This window comes from Pelodiscus sinensis, chromosome 3 (genome assembly GCF_049634645.1).
Source record: "Pelodiscus sinensis isolate JC-2024 chromosome 3, ASM4963464v1, whole genome shotgun sequence".
Classification (NCBI taxonomy): Eukaryota; Metazoa; Chordata; order Testudines; family Trionychidae; genus Pelodiscus; species Pelodiscus sinensis.
The window spans coordinates 154,730,909-154,748,543 of NC_134713.1; the positions used below are offsets into that span (position 1 = coordinate 154,730,909).

The 17,635-nt window shown below is 42.7% G+C and overlaps 1 protein-coding gene across 4 annotated transcripts in view; it reads left to right on the forward strand.

The window, feature by feature from the left end:
- Positions 1–17,635, forward strand: part of DISP1 (dispatched RND transporter family member 1) — a 180,913-nt gene that overhangs the window by 26,120 nt on the left and 137,158 nt on the right. For 2 of the 4 annotated variants that reach the window (XM_075925248.1, XM_006115598.4), the window contains exon 2: positions 88–205. The exons of the other annotated variants lie outside the window; for them this stretch is intronic. The gene's annotated coding sequence lies outside the window, so the exon portion shown is untranslated. The remainder of the gene's footprint in view (positions 1–87; positions 206–17,635) is intronic. 4 annotated transcript variants of the gene reach the window in all.

Genomic DNA, 17,635 nt, shown 5'->3' on the forward strand with positions numbered 1-17,635 from the left:
GTTAGATGTTACTATTTATAGTACTATAAATAGTAACAAGGGTTTTGTGTGTACGATTGTATGACTTACATAATGTTTTCCTTTTAGGTATCTAAAGCAATTAGTACAGGATCTTTGTACTCTTAAATGTCTCAGAGGGTGAGTTTTACATCATCGGGAAACGGCACATTTCAGCTGACATTGGAGCTGTGACATTGATCTAAAGGTAGGTTATGCAGAATTGTGAAAGTTCCCTTCCTCAGAAAATTCAAGGTTTAATCTTGGCCTGGTTAAAATATTGTGTAATGCAATGGTGCAATAAAACAGGCCCCTTACATTTCAGTGACTCACTCTTTTGTCTTGAAATTGTTTTTCTTTTTCACTGGCCTACCTTTCTCTAAATCAAGATTCGTTGTATCTGAATTGTAATAGGTACATTATAATGTACTCTTTGTGCACAAAGCCTTTCCTTCTATTTCAGTATACATGGAATCAGAATAAGGCTCATTGAAACACATATTAATAAAAAAAGATACAATGGTGGTTGTTAATCTCAGGTCCTCATTATGCATTTTCTCCTCTTGTGGTGATGTTGGGCTGCTGGTGTCTGAGTAAGTGTTACATCTTTATTATACATCTGCATTCCCACTCAGTCCTTTTCAAAGTGTACCACTGCTGCGACATCTTTCCTCCAGCTAGGAGGACAGGACAAGAATCCTCTTCTGAAACTGTTACCATGCTGCTGCTTTATCCAAACAATCAGTCAATGAGGTACATATTTCTGCTGCCCTACAGGCTCCCAGAGCAGGTTTACTGCCAGAACTGCTTTTGAAAAATCATATCTCACATCAAATTTTGTTGGATACACTATGTCAAAATTTCAAGATTTGTCTGATTTATTTATTGCTCTACTTGGAGTTGAGAGATGAAATACAACAGTTTGTTAATTTGCACAATGCTGGTCTTTTTTATCTTGTACTAACAAAAATAAGAGACTGTATGGATCAGTGGCAGAACCCTGGCATGGGAGACAGAACCCCCTGAAATCTATTCTCAGCCCTGACACTAAATTACTAAGTGACCTTGGGCAAGTCATTTAAGTTACCTGCCTCTATTCTCCTCACGTAGAATATGGCTAATGCCTCAGAGGAGTGCTGTGAAAATTAATTTTGTCCAGCACTTTAAAGATTAAAAATAATCCAGTAAGCCCTCTTATGCAGAAAAAAAATTAATATCTAACAGTGAAGACCAGAGCTCTTCTCTTGAGACTAAGTATATTTAAGCCTTCCTTCTTGACTTGTTATTGCAGAGAATGGGTGGTTAAGATTTTGCTAGCTAAAATCCACTATAGTTATAACACCATCGTGGCACAAGATTTTCTAATTATCTTTATCTGGTTTTCATTTTTTTCCCAAATGATAAGGTGTGTGTTGTGGGTGGTGGTGTGTGTATTGGGGGGGAGGGGGTTGGCTCCAGTTTTTTTATTTCCCTTGTTACTTTGAAGATTTCTGTGCAGAATGCCATGCATATTTTCAGTAGGCTGTTTCTGGCAAGATACAAAAAGCCTACCTAAAGCTTGCAACAGAATATTTGAAGAGCTACATTTCTGTCATATTAAGGTCTTGTCTATGAGAGATTCATACCTGTATAAGCTAAGGTGTTTATTTCAGCAGGTAGTTGGTATAATCCCATTGTGTGTAATAATTACTTTTATGGTTTAACTTGAATCTCTTGATGGGAGCATAAGCTAATTTTTTTTAAAAGTCATGCATATACTGGAATAGTAAAACTTTTCCATGTAGACAAGGTCTTTGTGCTGAACTTCCATGGGCTATAATGCAGTGTCTGCAAGCTCCTGAAAGGGACAGGAAGTTCTTGCTTTGAAATTTGATGCCATCAAACTCAAGCATGCCTGCTTCTCTCTAAGTAGCTTTCTTTGTCCAGGTGTTTTTAAATATATTTCCACTGTGGCTTTTCTGCATTCAAATCTTCCCCTTCACTCCACTCCACAGTGGTGTTAGTTAATTGAATGAGCCAGGTCCCTAGGAGGGAAGGGGGCATAAGAACAACCATACTGGGTCAGACCAAAGGTCCATCTAGCCCAGTATCCTGTGCCAGATGCCCCAGAGAGAGTGAACTGAAACAGGTAATCATCAAGGGATTCCTCTCCTGTCATTTGTTTCCAGCCCCTGACAAACAGAGGCGATGGACACCATTCCTACCCATACTGGTTAATAAGTATTGATGGACCTAACCTCCATGAGTTTATCTACTTCTTTCTTGAACCCTGTTAAAGTCAAACTTTAAAGGACAGTTGCCCTGTGGCTGAGGGACACCACCATGGTGGCAGTGGCTGGAGCCCCGGGTGGTGCTGAGGGCTGGCTGCCTTAGAGGCCTCCCCTCTCCTCCCCTCTCCCCCCACTTCTATCCAGGGCCCCGACTCTTTCAGGATGGAATCAAGGCACTCCCCCACCCACATTCACACATTGCCCAAAGCCTGTCAGTCTGTTGCCAGCCCTGAAACAAACTCTGCTTGGAGCAACTGAAATTTGGAAAATGATTCTGTGTGTGCTCCTGTGGTTCCTGAAACATGGTTCTAATGGGGCTGTCAGATTCTTAAAGTTCCAGTACTGTAACGTAAATGGAAAAAATTCAAATCACTCTGTTCTGCTGAAGAGAATCTGTCACTTAATAAATCTTATTTTCCCTCTTTAATCCCTACTTAATTTTATAGTTACCATGGTGACTCTATCTCAAGCCAGAAAACCAGATAAACAGCTTCAGTGAGCCAACTAGGGCACAGTTCCAGTGTTCTGGAGGTATCTTTAATTTATATTATTTATCTGGCTTCTCTGAGTTGCCTCCCTTTTTCAAGGGCACCTTTTCCATGACAGGAATAAGCCTATCCATATTTGAGTTCCTACAATAATTTAGTTGGATGTAGATGTCTTAATACTTTCTGTGAGGGTAAAAAATAGGTCTTTTGAAAATCCCATGCACTCACTTGTTAGACTAGAAGCAATACATAACAGTTAGCAAGCAAACAGGAACAGCAAATAGGAGTTTTGTGAAAGGAGTAACTACGTGACATTTGGAGTCAGTTTGTTGTCTTAGTATTTGTTATGTGCTTGGTTGCCATGTGCCTGCTTGATTCAATTTTATAGTGTGGTGTATTTTGGGGGCTGTGTGCTGAACTTAATTTCCTGCTATGCTAAACTTAAAGCTTCCTAATGAGGCTATAGCCTGCTATCTTTTGATTCTTAACCTTTTTGGGATCCTTTGAGGGACAGGACTAATTCATTGAGAACAGAGGCTTAAAGAAACAGCTTCTAAGTAACTAGAAGGAGGTAGTGTATAGGGGAGTTTCATGAGGGACTTTAGAGAAGGAGGTATGAGAGCCAGATAACCCTAACAAATATACTCTAAACTTAGGCCAATGTTGCTCCCTTCCCTTAAATAAACAACATGTTGTGACATGGACAAACAAAAACCCTTGTGAGTGTAAATAATTTAGGCAGAAGTTCAGCACTAGACTGGAGGTTATCCATTTTGTTGCACTGAATGCAGCATTTATGATGGATACAAACAGCTTGTGGACCTCCAAGACTGAATATAGGCTCTTGAAATAAGAGTAGCTAAGTTGGAGGAGCTATGGAACACAGAGGTGCACAGATGAAATTTTCAGCGACACAGTTGAGGATGACTGTCTTGGGGCAGGAGAACATAAAGCTTGAGTGGAAGGAAATGATTACATAGTTGGGACCCTCTTTCCAGATGCCATGGTATTCTCTTGCACTGAGGATACCCATCTAGAGGAAGAGATAGGTAATAGTCTTGGGGAATTCAATTAGAAATAGAGAGAGCTGGGTTTGTGATGACCGGGAGAGTCAAATGATGAATTGCCTATCAGGTGCAAAGATTGCAGACCTCTGAGACATCTAAATACACGTATGAACAATGCTGGAGAAAAGCTGGTAGTTGTGGTACATGTAGTTACCAGTGATGTAGGGAAAGGTAGGGGAGAGGTGCTGGCAGCCAGAATTACTTTATTAGGTAAGAGATTAAAGACTAGGACCTCCATGATAGTATTCTTTGCAATGCTACCAGTTCCATGGCAGGGCCAGCTAGACAAACAGCACTGTTGGGTCTCAATGTGTGGATAGGACAGTGGTGTTCAGAGGATGGATTTAAGTTTATCAGGAACTAGGAAACCTTTTGGGAATGGAGGAGCCTATACAAGAAGGATGGGCTCCACCTAAACTAAAATGGAGCCAGGCTGTTAGCATGAAAAATTGAAGCTTGTAGAGTACTTTTGAACTAAGGGCTGGGGGAAAGCCAATAGGCATGGAGACAAACATATCCCTTAAGGGAGGATTTATTAAAGGGGGACACTTGATATCCTAGTAAAGAGGATAGAAGCTGATAAAATACAGATGGGAAATGAAGAGAGAGAGTCAAATGAAAGTGTCTCCTTCAATTACATCACATCAAGACGGTCAACTAAATATTGACACATTTTAAAAGTGTGTACAAACACTTGAAGTCTAAATACTAAGGGGGGAAATTTGAGTTGCGAATGAGGATGTTGATATAATAGGCATCACAAAAACTTGGTGAAACAATGATACTCAATAGAATGGAAATTCTAGAGACTAAAATATATGGGAATGACAGATCATACTGTTGGAGTGGCATTATCTGGAAAAGCATAGTCAAACATAAGAAAAATCTTAAATGATTGAAGCTGCATAATTGAATCTCTGTGGGTAAAAACTGTTATTAAATAATTAGACAATAGTGGTAGGAATATATTGCTGACCACCTGACCAGGATGGTGACTGGGGGTACATCTAGACTACGTTCGTCTGTGGAAAGAAGAGATGCAAATTCTGAGCTAATTTACATCTCTTCTTCCAATCATGTTATCAGAAGAGTTTTTTCAAAAGTGAAAGCAGTTTAGATGGGTTTTTTGAAAGAACCCCCCTTTTTCGAAAGAACCCTTCCTTAAATGAGGTTTACAGAGTTCTTTTGAAAAAGGGGGGGTTCTTTCAAAAAAACTTGTCTAAACTGCTTTCACTTTTGAAAAAACCTTTCCCTATAACATGATCGGAAGATATGCAAATTCTGAGCTAATTTGCATGTCGTTGACAGACGAACATAGTCTAGGGCTACGTCTACACTGGCATGATTTTCCGGAAATGCTTTTAAAAGAAAAGTTTTCCGTTAAAAGCATTTTCGGAAAAGAGCATCTAGATTGGCACAGACGCTTTTCCACAAAAGCACCAATCTAGATGCGCTTTTGCGCAAAAAAGCCCCGATCGCCATTTTAGCCATCGGGCTTTTTTGCGCAAAACAGTACTGTGCTGTCTACACTGGCCCTCTTGTGCAAATGATTTGCGCAAGAGGGCTTTTGCCCGAACGGGAGCAGCACAGTAGTTCCGCAAGAACACTGACGATCTTACATGAGATCGTCAGTGTTCTTGCAGAAATTCAAGCGGCCAGTGTAGACAGCTGGCAAGTTTTTCCGCAAAAGCAGATGATTTTGTGGAAAAACTTGCCAGTCTAGACACAGCCCTGATGTAACCTGTGAAATGCTCAGGGAGATTTGAGAGGCTACAAAAGCAAACTCCAGCGGTAATGAAGGATTTCAACTTCCCCCATATTTATACGAGATATGTATGTCACCTCAGGGTGGGAAGCAAGGTAGAAAAACGAGAGAGAGGATTTTCTAGACAGCATTAATAACTGCTTCTTGGAGCAATCACTCTTGGAACCCATGAAGGGAGAGTCCTAAATACAGCATGGGATTTGGTCCAAGAGGTAACTATAGCAGAACTGCTTATTAATAGTGACTATAATATAATGAATTTAACCTGCTTATTAGGGAAGTAAGCGAGTAATCAAGTCAAGTACTCAACTACTTGCCCCCCTGCTGCCTCTGTATGAGAGGCAGCTGTGAGGAACAGCAGCTGGTGCTAGGGGGAGCCAGCTTAAAAGCTAGTTTCCCACCAGCACTGCAGCGCCACTTCCCTCTCCCCTCACTAGGGCTGGGCTCGTGGTTAGGTGAGGCTGCTGCAAAGCAACGCCTGCCTGCAGCCAGCCCAGGCCCCTGTGAACAGGGGCTGCTGGACCCAGTGTGAGCTGGTATCTAACAGTTCCAGCTCGCGCCGGTCCGGGACCACTGCATTTTAAATGTAATAAGAGCCAGGAAACTCTTACTACACTTAAAAGCTGCAGCAGTCCAGGACCCAATACGAGCCCCCCTGCAGCTCTGCAGAGCACCTTCCCTTAATGACTAATCGTGTAGTAGATACAAAGTGTATCAGCTACACGATTAACCAATTACCTGCTCCTTTACATCTTTACTTCTTATGGGGGGAATACCAAAGAAACCCACCAGAATAGCATTTAACTGCAGAAAGGGGAACTACACAAAAATGAGGAAGCTAATTTAAATATAAATTGAAAGAAACAGTCACAAGAAAGAAATGCCTTCAGGTTGCATGGAAATGCCAATAAAAAAGTTCAAACTAAATGTCCACTCCCAAATAAAAAAAAAAGTCGTCATGTCTAAACAACAAAGTATAAGAGACAGTTGGAGGCAAAAAGACATCCTTTATAAATAAGGCAAATCCTACTGAGGAAAATAGAGAGGTGCATAAACTCTGCCAAGTTAAGCATAAAAATACAACTAGGAGCAGGTCAAAAAGACTTTGAAAAGTTACCAGTAAAAGACACACACTGCCAGCAAAAATGTTTAATTCCATCAGAAGCAGGAAGCCTGCCATACAATTAGTGGGGCTACTGAATGATCGAGGCACTAAAAGTGCTCAAGGAAGATAAGACCGTTGTGGAAAAGCTTACTGAATTTTGTGTATCAGTTTTCACTGCAGAGGAACTGAGGGAGACAAGTTTTAAGTGACAAATCTAAGGACCTATTCCAGATTGAGGTGTTAGCAGAGGAGATTTTGGAGCCATTTGATATATTAAACTACAGGCAGTCCCTGAGTTATGCGGATCCGACTTACAAACGGGGTTTGCTCCGCGGTGCGTCTGGGCTGTCCGCTGCTGGCATCCTCAGAGGCTTTGCTCCCAGTCTCCCTGGTCTGCTGGTCTCCAGCAGTCCAGGGAGACGCGGAGCAAAGCCGCGGAGGACCCGGGCGGCAGGACCGCGGTGCGTCTCAGTCCACTGCCCGCGTCTCCCTGCTCTGCTGGGGGGGTAGGGGGGCGCAGCTATTAGGCACCCCCCCCCAGCAGACCAGGCTTTTCTCCAGATGCCTGTGGTAGAGCAGCTGGGGCGCTGCCAGTTGGTCCCAGCAGTGCCCCAGCTGCTCTGCCCCAGGCGTCCCCAAGTCAGCCGCTGCTAAAACTGACCAGCGCTGACTACAGGAAGCCCGAGGCAGAGTTGCTCTGCCTCGGGCTTCCTGTAGTCAGCCGCTGGTCAGTTTCAGCAGTGACTGAATCTGGACGCCAGTTCCGACTTACATACAGATTCAGCTTAAGAACAAACCTACAGTCCCTATCTTGTACGTAACCCGGGGACTACCTGTATAGTAAGTGGCCGGGACCAGATGGTGTTCAGCCAAGAGTTATGAAATTGCAGCTCTACTAACTGTGATATGTAACTTATCCCCTAAATGAACCTCTTGTACCAGAGAGATTTGGAGGATAGCTATATAAGCCCAGGTTTAAAAAAAAAAAAAAACTGCTGTGGAGGTGATCTGGAAATTGCAAGTTGATAAGCCTACCTTCAGTATCAGGCAGTTTGCTAATTCTTTTGTTCACTATAGTTTCAACAAGACACATAGATGAACACTCTGCTTACAAAAGTCATGTTGACGCTTCCTTAAGAGAAATCTGTACTCTGCCAATTTACTAGAACTCTTTGAGGGTGTGAACAAGGGGATCTCATTGATATAGTCGACTTGGACTCTCAAAGTCTTTGACAGGGTCTTTTACCAGAGGCTGTTAAGCAAAGTAAGCAGTACTTGTGGCTCATCAAAAGGTAGGAATAAAAAGTCAGTTTCCACAGTGGAGAGAGGTCAATATCAGGGACTCCCAACGATCTGCCCAGGGATCAGTTTTGTTTAGTATAATCATAAGTAATCTGAAGGGGGAGAGGGTGAACAGCATGGTGACAATCTGTGGATGATACAAATTATTTGAGACCATTAAATCTAAAGCTGCCTGAAAAGAGTTAGAAAAGAATCTCACAAAACTGAGTGACTGGGCAACAAAATTGCAGATGAAATTCATTGTAAAATGCAAAGTAATCCACATTGGAGAACATAGCTTGGATTATGCATACAAAATGATGGTTCTAAATTAGCTGTTACCACTCAAGAAAAAGATCCTATATTCATTATGATAGTTCTCTGAAAACATCTGCTCAAAGTGCAGCAGCAGTCAAAGTTAATGATATTGGGAACCATTAGGAAAGGGATTGATAAGGAGACAGAAAAATAGCATACTTCCACTATGTATATCCCTGGTATGCCCACGCCTTATATACTGAGTTTATTTCTGATTGCACCCTCTCAAAAAAGATACTAGAACTGAAAAAAAGTACAGGGAAGGGGGTGGAGGGAAGAATACAGATTTGAACAGCTTCTTTATGAAGAGAGAAAAATACTGTTCCTGTTCAGTTTAGGAGAGAGATGACTAAGAGATGTACGATAAAGTTCTATAACATGTTGACTAGTGTGGAGAAAGTGAATAAGAAAGTATTTACCCTTTCACAAAGCACAAGAACTAGGGGTCACTCACTAGGGGTCAGCTACATTAATAGGGAGCACATATAAAAAATATAAGGAAATACTACTTCACACAATGCACAGCCAGCATGTGGAACTCATTGCCATGGCTTTGGTGAAAACCCAAAATATATCTAATCTTTTTGTAAACAAGCATTGAATATGTTCATGAAGTGTAGGTCCATAATAGTCATGATGGTCAGGGAATGCAACACCTTACCCTAGGTATGTATCCCAAAGCCCCTGCCTGCCAGAAGGAGACTGGATGGATCGCTTGACCGTTGCCCTCTTCCTGTTCATTCTCTGAAGCATTTGGTACTGGGAACTGCTGGAAGACAGGATAGTGGGCAGATCAGCCATTGGTCTGACCCAGTGTGGCCTTTCTTATGTTGTGCTTTTTTTGTTTTTGTTTTGTTTTTTTTCTCTTTCTCCTCTTCCCCACTTCTGAGTCCATTCAGTGACTTATTCAACTGGCCTGACCTTTGGGAAGACTACATATTTAATCCAAACTGCTCTGTATTGGAATGCACAAAATAAGTATTTTCCCAGTCACAGTCTAAATGTCAAGAGTTGGCATAAGAAGCGCAGTTAAACTTTCTCATTGGGAATTGAAGACATTCACACAGTGGGATGGATCGTTAATCAAGGACCTTTTTTATACTTAAAACTAAGTGTTTTGCAAGTATGTCTTTGGCTTTTCAGCAAACTGAAACTTAGAGGAGAATTTCTTTATAATGGCTTTTGATGCACAAATTTTTTTGGCGGGGGAGGAGTGAGTTTTAGCATCTTACTACAGTACATTGATTTGCTGGCTTTTATTGACTTGTACTGTTGTTGTTCAAACTTATCACACAATTAAGAAACTTATTGGGCCTTCATTTCCCTAGAGTGGTCAACAGCAAGTGAGGTTTTCAAGGTGACACATTTGGGATGGATGAGTACTAGCCTCATGATTCTTTACTCCCAAGCAACCAACTGAACTTAATAACATTTACTGTTTCTATTGGTGGAAACTTATCTGGAAGTCTGAAGCAGAGAGTTCCTTTAGCTGATGTCTGTAGTGAGGGTAGAGATGATTGTCATCTAGCTAAAAGGTCGTAATAATCCAGGCTCAAATTCTTAATGTGCGTGACATTGCGAAAACATTTCAGTGTTCTTGAAATACTAATTGTTCTTTGTAAAATTTGACAAGGTGTTCATGTATCTCAACATTAGAAAGTTTCACCTGTTCACTGTCTTTCTCCTTTTGACTCCTTTGAGAGAGAAAACAGCTGCCAGTGTTTTAACATTAAGTTCAGTGTTGGAATTCTTACTTCAGCTGCTAGGGAGGGGCCTGATCCCGTTCCCCTTGCTCAGAGGCCATTTGCTTCTGGAACTGGTGTATCTGCAACAAGATTGCACTCATAGCTTCATACTTACAAGGGGTCAGCACAACCACAGCAGATGCGTTAAGCAGAAAATTTGTACCAGCCCACGAATGGGAGCTCCAGGAAGATGTTCTCCTGCACATTTTCCACCTCTGGGGTTTCCCACAAATAGATATGTTTGCTTCCCACAAACTCAAAATGTCCACAGTACTGCTCCAGGACTGGGATTGGCACAAATTCTCTGGGTGACACTTTCCTTCTCAGTTGGACAGGGCCACTCCTCTATGCCTTCCCATCCATCCAGTTCATTCCCAGGATTCTGGAGAAAATCAAAAGGGACAGAGCAAAAGTAATTCTGGTAGCACTATCATGGGCTTACCATCCATGGTTTTCCTTTCTTTATCAGATGTCTCTTCGGCCACTTTATTCCCTCCCCAATCTCCCCGACCTACTGACCCAGACCCGCGGGATCCTTCTCCACCCACAGCCTCACAGTCTCTGCTTGATAGTATGGCTCCTTGCTGGTTATCTGACTCTGAGAACCTCTGTTCCTCTCAGGTCAAATAAATCCTAATACATAGCAGGAGGGACACGACAAGAGCAACCTACGCGCACAAGTGGTGTAGATGTGTCTCCTGGTGCACTAATAAATGTGTGGACCCACACATGGTACTGCTGCATGAAATCCTCAAATATATCCTCAAATAGCATCACTTAGTGGCCATTACTGTCTTCGGGCAGCCTGTGCATGGGACTTCGATATTCTTGCACCCTACCACCAAGCGCTTCCTCAGAGGGTTAACTAACCTCAACCCTCTCCATAGGCCACCACCACCTCCATGGGACCTCTATCTAGTCCTAGACACCCTCACTAAATCCCCCCCCTTTGAACTATTGGCGACAGTATCCCTTCCAATGATTCCAGTGGAGGTGATCTTTCTACTGGCAATTACTTCGGCCTGAAGGGTCAGCAAACTGGCAGCCCTGATGGCAGTACCACCATGCACTGTCCTTAACAAACACAGTGTGATATTACGCCTGTACTCTCCCTTCATCCCTAAGGTCTGTTCCTAGTTTCATATTAACAAACCTATTGTTCTTCCAGTATTTTTCCCTAAGCCTCGTGCATCAGTTCAAGAGGTACTACAGTATACCCGTGATCACAGAGCACTGGCCTTTTACATTCAGAGGACTCAGAAATTTAGGAAGTCTCAATACGGTGTCTTAACGGATCACTCTAAAGGACACTCACTATCTTCTCAATGCATCTTGAACCTCATAGTTGCCTGCATCGAGAGATGTTACACCATAAGTAACAAACCACTTCCGACAATACTTAGGGCTCATTCTACCAAAATCATGTTGATGTCTGTAGGGAGTTCCTCTTCTGGACACTTGCTGCTCAGCCACGTGGTCTTTAAACGCCACCTTTATGAAGCACTACGCAATACTCCCATCATTGGGCCACAGATTCAGCAGTGGCTGTTGTTTCCACAGCCATTAGACCATGACACTGAGACCTGCTGTCCTGGGGCTCTTGATCACTGCTGCAAAGTCACTTACAGTGGAGCACCCACGGGGACATCACTAGAAGATGAGGAAGTTACTCATCTTGTGCAGTAACAATGGTTCTTCGAGATGTGTGTCCCCATGGGTACTCCACTACCCGCCCTCCTCCCCACCTTGGAATCTTTCTCTTTCGGTAATTATTGTTTCAGATACTCGGGTGGATCAGAGGAACTGGCGGAAGCTGGACCACATGCACAAGAGAAAGGACGCGAACGTTGTGAGATGCTGACCGCTCATGCATGGTCCGGCTGACTACTGCTGTTGAAGACTCCAATCTGCGGTGCGAGGACGAGCCTGACACCTACAGTGGAGCACCCACAGGGGCATACATCTCAAAGAACCATTGTTACTGCACAAAGTAAATAACTTCCTCTTTTATTTTGTTTCACGCCATTAGCCTTCCTGTCTCTGTGATCCCAGTGCCACTTTTAAAGCTCCGAAGGCAGCAGGAGGAAGTGTTGATGAGGAGGCAATCCTTGTTGTCATGCATTATAAAGACTGCTAGCATAATACCTCCAGTTGTGCATTGGCTAAATAATCAGGATAATAAGGGCACCTGAGGGAGGAGGAGGCTGAAAAGAAGTACACTTCCTTGACTTTCACTGGAGCAGACTCACTCAGAAGTACTGCTTTTTGTCTTTGCCATGTAGTACTGTCTAGTGGGACAGGCTAGTGCTGCAGACCTGGGATGACCAGTTTTGGTGGCAGAATTTCAAATGGTCAGAAGCCATGTTCCTAGAATGTTGCTTGGACTCTGTCCCTGGAGCAGTGTTCTCTCTATTCTTTTATTATGCCCATGAGTGCAATAAATTTATGTGCACCAATATGAAGATGTGTGACACAAACACCTTCATATTGATGCTCATAACAAAATACATTCTGCACATGGATGGTCTATGGTGGAGCCATAGCTTAGGGATCCAGGGTTGGGCAGATGAGGATTCTGGCTAGAGGTGTAGGCTCTGGGGCTTGCAGTGTGGAAGTAAGCATGGAGCAAGAGGTTGGAGTGGTGGTGTGGGATCTGGGTGGCAGCTAAGGTGCAATAGAAGGCTTTAGGGTTGGGGTGTGGGGTCTAGGAGGGTGCTAGAGTATTGGAGCAAGCACATGGTTGGGGCTCTGGATTGGGATGTGGGTCCTGAATGTGACTTAGGTATGGAAGAGGGCTGGGGCAGGTAGTGAGGAGCAGGGCACTTACCTCGGGTGGCTCCTGGTTTGGTGTGTGGTGGGGGAATAGGCGGCTCCATATACCCTGTACTGTCCCACACTAACCTGCAGGCACCACCCTCCACAGGTCCCATTGGCCATGATTTCAGGCTAATAGGAGCTGTGGATGCAGAGCTGCCAAGCGAGGGCAGCGCAGGAACATGCTCCTGGTGCTCGCAGCAACGTGACTCTGGGTGGGGGAGAACGGCAGTGTACAGAGCCACCTCCACACCTGCTGATAGAGAGGCAGCAGCATGGAGGGTGAGGGGGGCAGAGGGAGCTGATACATGTGAGAAACTGGCTTTCTATCAGGCTACTCGTGTGTGCTGGCTCCGCAGACCTGCCTGCCCCCTCCCTGCTGCCTCGTCCATAGGTAATGGGGCTGGTGCTGGGGGGAGCTGGCTTAAAACCAGATTTCTCCCCAGCACCGGCTTTGTGGTGCTGCCTTCCCCCCCACCCCCTGTTGCAGCAGCAGTTGCGAAGAGTTAACTGATTAAAGGAGAGTATGGTGGGGGTGTAACTGATTAAAGGGGGTGTGGGAGAGGGCAGCATCTGCCGGATGCCCTACTGATTAATGGTTAACTGGAACCAATAAGCATTGCCCATTAAGGATGATGCTTAGTGGTTAACCTTTCACATCCCTGGAAAGGGAGGGAAGGTGACTCTATGGAGCACAAAGACTAATGAGCACTGTGATGGGAGTATGAGACAGGAGGCATAGACACTCTGTGTCTGGGGTTTTCTGTACTGTAGTAATTAATGGAGTTTGTACAGGTTTCAATGCCACCTTTGCATTAAGCACTGGGGATAAGATTTAAAAACACAGCCATCAGTAAATGTGCAATATAGAGATACTCTTACTGTACCCAACATATGTAAGCTGCTCTTTTGCTATGTTGTATTTTGAGGCATCATTTTAACACTTCCAGGAATAGGTCCTATTCACAGTGTGAATCTCTGCTTGTAGGTCAGATTCATCCTTCTGCTCTGAATGGAGGTGTTTTGGGACTCTCATGACAGTCTGGCTCAAGGTTCATCATGGCCATTTTGGGTTAGTCAGATTATCTGCAACAAATACTAGTGGTGACACATCTAGCAAAGAACAGTCAAGCGCTTCATAATATCAGTGTGCTACTTTTCTATTCAGACAAATTGTAGTCCCAGGTGAAGCTCCTCTCTTTCCCTGAAGCCCTGGGAAGTGTTCTGGTTGGGTATGTTACTGAACAATTGCCATGACACTTACTTGCATACTGGTTCACAGTCAGCCAGCTGCGCTGGGTAAAGCTTCTCTCCTCAGAGGTCTAAAATGCCAGAGCTGTAATATAGGATCACAGAACAGCAGCATGATGCATTACTAGAGAGTTTAGAGTTGGAATCACAAAGAACAGCACTTGGCTGTGGATAACCTTCTTAAACAGTGAGGTGACATCCCATCAGATTGATTCCAGAGAGGAATGAGGTATATAGGCAACCAAGGGAAATAGCAAAGCAGTATGGGATACTTGTGGGAAGATGTGCAAGACTTGATACAGGGCTCAGATGTGTTCACATCTATTTTGCTGTGGGCAGCTGACAAATTTCACAGTGCCCTGGGCAAGGTGTGTGTGTGGAGTGGCTCTGGGCCCCTGGAACAGGTGGGTCATTGGACAGAAGGGGTAGGGCTGGGGGCTAGCTTCCCCCAGCCATGCGTTTGGCACCACCCAGGAATCTGGGGATCTGGCTGCAGTCATTGCTGCTGTAGAGGCAGCTGGGAGCCCCAGGACCTTTTAAATCTCTGGCCCTTGGGTCAGGTGTCCCTTTTGCCCCTTCCCCTCTCCCCCCTGTTGGCAGGTCTGTCTGTGGATAAGTTCACCTGGAGGTAAGTAAACCCTAAGTAAAAGTGGGTTTTATAGCATGCATTGAAAAGCAAGATTTGTTACAAAACATTTTGTATGCGTCTGTTAGACATTTTAATGAGGACTATTTCTAATAGGGACTATTTCAAGTTGATCCACAATTAATTTGACATGGAGACAAGCCCTTATAGGTCATCACACTTCTGAAAGTCTGCTGGGAATGTATCAATTTATAAATATGCTTTGTGTTTTAAGCAAAGCACTAGTTAGGTCTTAAACTTTATTTTTAAACAATTAATTGCTTGATAAATGTCATCAATAGTCTTTCTTTAATTTTTGCCAGATGCTACTTTCCAGATTTTACTTGATTTAAATTGTCAACTTTCACTTTACTGCATCTTTGGTTTCCTCCTTGGCTTTAAATGTGCATGCTTAGAATCTCTGGTTGAGACATTTCCTGTTGTCATTGGAGACTTTTTAATCTCTCCACAAAAATGTTCTAACAGTAAGATATTGTATAGCTTCTTGGATGAATAACAAGCATGAATTTACACACATGAGAATTTGAAAATCCCCTGCTAAGAACTTCTTAACCAGTGCAGTGATCTGGAAGCATACGTACAGGGTTCTTACCAGATCTGCTGTCCCTAGAAGAAGCAGAGTGGCACAACTATTTGCTTTTCTTGCAGGTAAAACCACCCTCAGGTTTGAGTTAGAGTAAATGGTCTTAAGAACAAAATGAAGAAAGCAGTGTGAAGTGTGTGTGTGTGTGTGTGTGTGTGTGTGTATATATATATATATATATATATATATATATATATATATATATATATATATATATATTTGGAAGAAGTGTTGATCTATTTGTGACATACATACAACTTTAGCAGAAAGCTTTTGGTCTTAGTGTAATATAGCCATTAATTGTCCATTCCTAATCCTTGATATTTTAGACCCTTCAGCAGCTGTTGACTGTACAATAGAAACAATTTGAACACTGGTCAGAAACAGGTGGTGTATGTTCTAAACTTCTGAAATATGGACCATAGGCAACAAAGTTGTCACAGCATGTAGTATAAAATTAGATATTGGTTTAAGTTCTGGAATAGCATGTGCTGATTTTCTGTTTCTTTCTGAGAAGTGTAAAACTATTTGCTTTGGAAAAGTACCTACATGATTTTTCTACAGTTATTTTTTTCAGGGGAAAAATTGCTTTGCAATTCATATCCAATAATGATTACAGCTTGCATTGAAATGGATTAGAATTTCTAATGTAATTGTAAAACAAATTAAATTGTCAACAGGTTGTCTTGACTCTTGGCTAAAACTATTTTCTAACTTGCATTTTGTAGTTTACTCTGAATTTCCTACACAAAGCATTCATTGCTGTTTACAGAGTACAGTTTTAAGGTTAACTTTTGGCGATGCTTTGACACAATGGTGAGACGTACTCTTCCTTAATTACTTGACTATTAATGTTAAAAAATGGAAATATAGCTGTTAACTTCACCATGCTAAAGATGTATATATTTCACAAATGCATCAACACTTCTTGAAAACATTATATGTATGTATCATAGAATACTAGGACTGGAAGGGACCTTGAGAAATCGAGTCCAATCCCCTGACCTCATGGCAGGACCAAATACTGTCTAGACCATCCCTAATAGACATTTATCTAACCTACTCTTAAATATCTCCAGAGATGGAGATTTCGCAACCTTCCTGAGCAATTTATTCCAGTATTTGACTACCCTGACAGTTAAGAACTATTTCCTAATGTCCAACCTAAACCTCCCTTGCTGCAGTTTAAGCCCATTGCTTCTTTTTCCATCCTCAGAGGCCAAGATGAACAAGTTTTCTCCCTCCTCCTTATGACACCCTTTTAGATACCTGAAAACTGCTATCATGTCCCCCCTCAATCTTCTCTTTTCTAAACTAAACAAACCCAATTCTTTCAGCCTTCCTTCATAGGTCATGTTCTCTAGACCTTTAATCATTCTTGTTGCTCTTGTCTGGACCCTCTTCAATTTCTCCACATCTTTCTTGAAATGGGGTGCCCAGAACTGGACACAGAATTCCAACTGAGGCCTAACTAGCAGAGTAGAGCAGAAGAATGACTTCTCGTGTCTTGCTCACAATACGCCTGTTAATGCATCTCAGAATCATGTTTGGTTTTTTTTTTTGCAACAGCATCATACTGCTGACTCATATTCAGCTTGTGGTCCACTATAACCCTTAGATCCCTTTCTGCCGTACTCCTTTCTAGATAGTCGCTTCCCATTCTGTATGTGAAACTGATTCTTCCTTCCTAAGTGGAGCACTTTGCATTTGTCTTTATTAAATTTCATCCTGTTTACCTCAGATCATTTCTCCAATTTGTCCAGATAATTTTGAATTATGACCCTATCCTCCAGATTAGTCGTAACTCCCAGTTTGGTATCATCTACAAACTTAATAAGCGTGCTTTCCATGCCAATATCTAAATCGTTGATAAAGATATTGAACACAGCCGGTCCGAAAACAGACCCCATCCAGAATCCTACTTGTTATACCTTTCCAGCGGGATTGTGAACCATTAATAACTACTCTCTGAGTACGGTTATCCAGCTAGTTATGCACCCACCTTATAGTAGCCCCATCTAAGTTGTATTTGCCTAGTTTATTGATAAGTATATCATGTGAGACCGTATCAAACGCCTTACTAAAGTCTAGGTATACCACATCCACCGCTTCTCCGTTATCCACGAGACTCATTATCCTATCAAAGAAAGCTATCGGATTGGTTTGACGTGATTTGTTCTTTACAAATCCATGCTGGCTGTTCCCTATAATCTTGCCACCTTCCAAGTGTTTACAGATGATTTCCTTAATTATTTGCCCCATTATCTTTCCTGGCACAGAAGTTAACTAACTGGTCTGTAGTTTC